The 5,787-nt window shown below is 35.9% G+C and overlaps 1 long non-coding RNA gene across 4 annotated transcripts; it reads left to right on the top strand.

Moving 5' to 3' along the window:
• Window positions 1-460: 460 nt before the first annotated feature.
• LOC127449638 (uncharacterized) lies at window positions 461-5,457 on the top strand. 4 transcript variants are annotated; one of them, XR_007898769.1, is made up of 5 exons: window positions 461-579; window positions 2,771-2,816; window positions 2,924-3,005; window positions 3,284-4,120; window positions 4,215-5,457. It is a non-coding gene; the product is annotated as an uncharacterized LOC127449638 (long non-coding RNA). The 4 variants fall into 4 exon arrangements; XR_007898768.1 differs by having other exon boundaries at window positions 2,924-4,120; XR_007898770.1 differs by having other exon boundaries at window positions 2,771-3,117.
• Window positions 5,458-5,787: the final 330 nt, after the last annotated feature.

The raw sequence follows: 5,787 nt of genomic DNA, 5'->3' as shown, positions 1-5,787 counted from the left end.
TCGGAACAGTTAAATGTTGCCCTAAAGCATACTATTTTTTTTTAACCTTATTAACCTGCATGGACTATAACTACAGACAAAGAATAAGCGAATACAGAGCCAATTCGCCAGAAACGTAAGTTTCGAAAATTGATATGGGCGGCGTTGCCACATAGCATCTGTTACTTTTCACCGCGCTGCTAAGGATTGGCCATTCACAGTTCACAGTCGTTTGTGGTTACTGAAAAATGCTTTTTTTAAAAAAAACAATTTTATGGAGATTGATCTTGGCAGATTTCCATTTTGTATATCATAAATCATTGACTTAAAAAAAAAAAAAAATTATACGTTTTCCTTTACAAATATTTTCATTAAGACAAACAAGCACCCCGCAATTGAAATGCGGCTCAAATGAGGATTCGACTTTGTGAGCGGCAGCGCCATCTGGAGGAAGACAACTATATTCCAAAGGTGTAGTGTAGTTGGTAGCAACACATCCTTGAAATTCCTTGAACAGTTTGTTTCCAGGGGGAAATGATTTCAGTGACACCTGCTTTAACTTAACGCGGCAGGACTGATTGATTCTCACGCATTTATGTGGTAAGTGATGCGACCTCGGTATAAAAAGTGAAATAGCATTTCTTTGGAATATAATATTTCTTGTGTTATCATGTAATTCCTTGAAACGGAAAAAACATCCATTATTTATTTATTTTTAAATTGGGGCCAGTTCAGTCATGTTTACAGTTCCTTGCAAAAATATTGAGACCTTTAACTAATGCTGTGCCTTTATTTCTAATATCTAAACTAAACGATTAATTTAATGAGATATTTAAACACAAAACACTGCCACACAGCGAGTCTGGTCTTCATTATGAAGGAACATGGCATGTTGTTATAATAGGAGGAATGGATGGTGCAGAAAGCATGGAATACAGAAAGCTTGATTTTCGTTGTGGATTTTTTTAAATATGCCTAAATGCTCAAAAACAGCATATTGTAGCCTTTTTATTTTCTAACATAAAACAATGTACCATTCAACTATTTAAGTGCTTTTGAAAAAAATATCAGAGAGAACAACATGTTGGTTGTAATTCCAGTACAAAGGTCAGAAATTAATGGGGGCTTGGGGCAAAAATTATATATATATATATATATATATATATATATATATATATATATATATATATATATATATATATAAAAAAAACACACACACACACACACACACACACATAGATCAACCACAACATTAAATCCACCTGCCTAATATTGTGTAGGTCCCCGTTGTGCTGCCAAAACAGCGACAAACCGCATCTCAATAGCATTCTGAGATGCTATTCTTCTCACCATAATTGTACAGAGTGGTTATCTGAGTTACCGTAGAATTTGTCAGTTCGAACCAGTCTGGCCATTCCCTGTTGACCTCTCTCATCAACAAGGCATTTCCATTCACAGAACTGCCACTCACTGGATGTTTTTTTGTTTGTTTTTGGCACCATTCTGAGTAAATTCTAGAGACTGATGTGTGAAAAATCCCAGGGAATCAGCAGTTACAGAAATACTCAAACCAGCCCATCTGGCACCAACAATCATGTCACGGTCCAAATCATTGAGGTCACATGTTTCCACATTCTTATGGCTGATGTGCACATTAACTGAAGCTCCTGACCCGTATCTGCATGATTTAATGCACTGCAGCCACACGATTGGCTGGATACGACAATACTTGAACAAAAATGAGCTGCATGGTCGAGTTGCTAGAAAGAAGCCAATGCCACGAAAAAGCCTGGTTACAATATGCCTGACAACACCTTGACACGCCTCACAGCTTCTGGCACACTGTAATTTGGAGTGATGAGACCAAAATAGAGCTTTATGGTCACAACCATAAGCACTATGTTTGGAGAGGGGTCAACAAGTATTGTGATCCTTGAAACAACTACACCATCTCTTTGCAGAGCAGCCTGTATTTCTCCTGAGGTTACTTGTGGGTTTTTCCTTGTATCCTGAACAATTCTATTGGCAGTTGTGGCTGAAATCTTTCTTGGTCTACCTGATCTTGGCTTGGTATCAGGAGATCCCCAGATTTCCCACTTCTTAATAACTGAACAATAATGACTGGCATTTTCAAGGCTTTGGATATCATTTTATATCCTTTTCCATCTTTATAAAGTTCCATTACCTTGTTACGCATGTCTTTTGACAGTTCTTTTCTGCTCCCCATGGCTCAGTATCTAGCCTGCTCAGTGCATCCACATGAGAGCTAACAAACTCTTTGACTATTTATACACAGACACTAATTGCAATTTAAAAAGCCACAGGTGTGGGAAATTAACCTTTAGTTGCCATTTAAACCTGTGTGTGTCACCTTGTGTGTCTGTAACAAGGCCAAACACTCAAGGGTATGTAAACTTTTGATCAGGGCCATTTGGGTGATTTCTGTTATCATTATGATTTAAAAAGGAGCCGAACAACTATGTGATAATAAATGGCTTCATATGATCACTATCCTTGTTTTTTTTTTGCATGATCAGTCATATTTTCAAAATCAATGCCAAAATTTCACAATTTCTGCCAGGGTATGCAAACTTTTGAGCACAACTGTTTGTGTGTGTGTATATATATATATATATATATATATATATATATAAAAATTGGTTTGTTCTTATCTTTGTATCTTCTTATCTATCTTCACTTCTTAGGACTAAACATTTCAAAGAATCTACACTCAAAGTTGTCACACACAGGATCAGTACTGAAACACTGTATGTTTTATTACTTTCCACAGGACAGTTGCATTTCTCCTGATAACAAGAAAACAGATGGAAAGCATGGTATGTAAAGGCTTTATTGTTCAGCAAAAAAATAAATAAATAAATAAATAAATCCCATACTTCACACCATCATTTTACATGGTTGATGGTTTCATGTTTGAGTGCAGTGAATGGTAAAAAAGTTCGAGCTATACAGAAGCGGAGAAGGCGACGAGAGAAGAATCATGAAAAATATGGAGATAAGCACAGGTGAACTCTTGAGTAGCCTTCACCACTGTGATATTTCAGCTGGATTCTGGAATCACTCCCTTTGCATGACTCCTTAAATGTTCTCAGAGTGTTTCTTAAAATTGAGTGAAATGTAAGTATTAGCAGCATTGTTTTGAGGCAGCTCTTAATTTGGTTCTATTCCATCCAGTGGCAAAATACTGTCAGTTTGTGAGAAGCTATGGAATTTGAAAATCACTGGCACAAAATCTAATTTCAAAATGCTGAATATACTGAGCTGCATATATGTTTCTCTTTAGGTGGGCTTTTACATGTGCTTTCTGTAAATTCCACACATTTGAAGACAAAGACACTGAGAAACACTTTGGAAGCACATATCACAGAGAGACTCTTGACTATATACGACGGCAAGCCAAATTTGATGAAAAGGTCATAAGTTTTTTTTGCATGTAAGAGTTTTTTTTTTACCGTTGTTTTACGTTTTTGTTATGGACTTGTATTATATTTGTTGATATACATTTATTCCATTCTAATATTACACTGGATTGCATGGTTCACAAGTTTCGTAAAACTGTCTCTACACAAACTAAAGTCTTCCTGTGGATGCAGCAAAGATGAGTGGGCAAAAATAGTGGAAGGTATGACGACTCATGGCAACCTCAAGTTCTAAATTTGCTTACTATGATAAAAAAAGAAAAATCCTTTACTTGTTCATATATTTGCAATGATGCAATTTCAATGTTGCTTTTTCCACTTGGCAATTATGTAATAGAGATTTTAATGCTTTCAGCCTTTTTGTGGAACATTGTGGAGTTTGCAGTTTATTCTGTGGTTTCTGTATATGCAGGGGTGACAGATGAGGATTACATTAGGAGAATAGAGGTGGTTTACTGTGTTGCATGTGACACTCACATTCCTGTGGTTTTCAGCTCTGTACAGCAGCATCTTCACTCACTCACCTCTAGAGCAAAGTGGTGAAGCCTATCTGTCCTTTTTAATAAGGAGGCTTGTTGGTTTGTTTATTGTCTTGTGTTTCCTTCAAAGGCCTACAAAGAGCAGTTAAAAAGAGACCGCGTGGTTACAGCCAAAGCTATAATAATGATAATGTGAAGATGCACTACAAGAAATACATGAAGGTAAATTAAACACATTTGTCACCTATTGAAACACATTTAGATAATAAGGTTCTCTGAAAGCATGTTTTATTTATTTTAATTGTATTTTTTATAGGGAGAAGACCCGTTTGCAGCTGATGCCAAAGACTCAAGTTCTGATTCGCAAGATCAGAGAAGATGAGTCAGAAAATAGTGACTCATAACGATGGACATAAGGACTATTGAACAGTCCCAGAAAAAGAGAAAAGAGGGAAAGACTCTTTCTAGTTTGTTCTATATTCTTAAATCTTTAATCTATCACATGTGTGGTTCAGATGAATTTGCTCTAGAAAAGGACTGAGATTTAGTTCATATTTCAGCCCACAATGATCCACATTTATCAGTGTTAGGCTAGTGTTCCACACAAAGTGTAATTCCCCTTTTTTATTGTACTCTTTGCAGTGCTGCCTGAGAAGTCTTTCTGTTTAAGTCAAATTGTGCTGTTTCATTAGTATCTGTGCAAGTTTATAATAATGTTTTGGCACTGTTCTGAATGGCATTAAATTGAAATATATATAAAATGCAGATGTTTATGGCTTACATTTTTGTAACTCCCAATACTATTTGGGATTGGAAATTTGCCTTTTCACTATTCTTGAATGAGATCTGTGCTGACAATTAAATGTTCACTGTACACAGGCTGGGCTTCTTGTGAAATTATCTTGATTATTTAAAAGCAGTTATTACTCCATTTACCCAATGAGGTGTAATTAGACTAATGTATTGCTGTTCTAAACTACAGTAGGAAAACTGGCACCAGCTGCAAAACAGCTGTAGTGCAGCAAGGGCCCCCCTCCTGGAGCAAACAAACAATGACAGCTCTGGCTGGGATGAAATCACAAAGTGCTGTCAAATTTGAGTAGAGCAAATTAGAAGAACCATTAAAAAACATAAGTAGCTTTAGTTTTAAAAGTGTTTGATCAAATGACAAAATTCTATGAGCAGAATGATTGCAAAGTTATTGTTTTGAATGATACAGTTTATAATAGATAATCAAAGAGGTGTAGATTAGACCCCATAATGAGCACATTTTGGACAAAATAAAGGTTTTTGTCTCAGACTCTCTCACTCTATTGACAGATTTGATTAGATACTATTTTGAAAGTGAAGCAACAAAGAAGATCCAGTAGGGGGAGCACACCCTCATGTTGTCATTCTCTGTTTACAGCCACAGAAGTTTTAAATTATACATGTCTGAACTTCACTATCTCAAAGGTGTCAAGTTTATAAACAATTTAGTGTTTCAGTTAAAGGAAGATTGTCTAACCATAATATATTATAAAGATATTAAAGCTAAAGTGTCTTATTTTTGTGCCACTTGCACCATCGAACGTAATTGCTAAAATAAACATATTTGCAAACAGCTTTCCTGAATTTATGAGTTTTCCCTGAAACTCAAGCTCAGTCTGTATCTGACGGTCGGGATGGTCAAAGAAACAGCAACATTTTTATAGCGTCACTCACATAGACACTAGTATTTACTATCTTCAAGGAGATCAACCTTTGAATAGCAACGTTTTGATAGGATATTAAGTAATTAACATCAGAAAAAGTTGGCCTACACTACACACTTCAGGCAACATGTGATCAACGTTGTTGTAGACATCAATATAAAGTACAGATATTGACAGAACTTTTAAGCATTACAT

The sequence above is a fragment of the Myxocyprinus asiaticus genome, chromosome 12 (assembly GCF_019703515.2).
Source record: "Myxocyprinus asiaticus isolate MX2 ecotype Aquarium Trade chromosome 12, UBuf_Myxa_2, whole genome shotgun sequence".
NCBI lineage: Eukaryota > Metazoa > Chordata > Actinopteri > Cypriniformes > Catostomidae > Myxocyprinus > Myxocyprinus asiaticus.
This window is presented reverse-complemented; position numbering and strand designations above follow the sequence as displayed.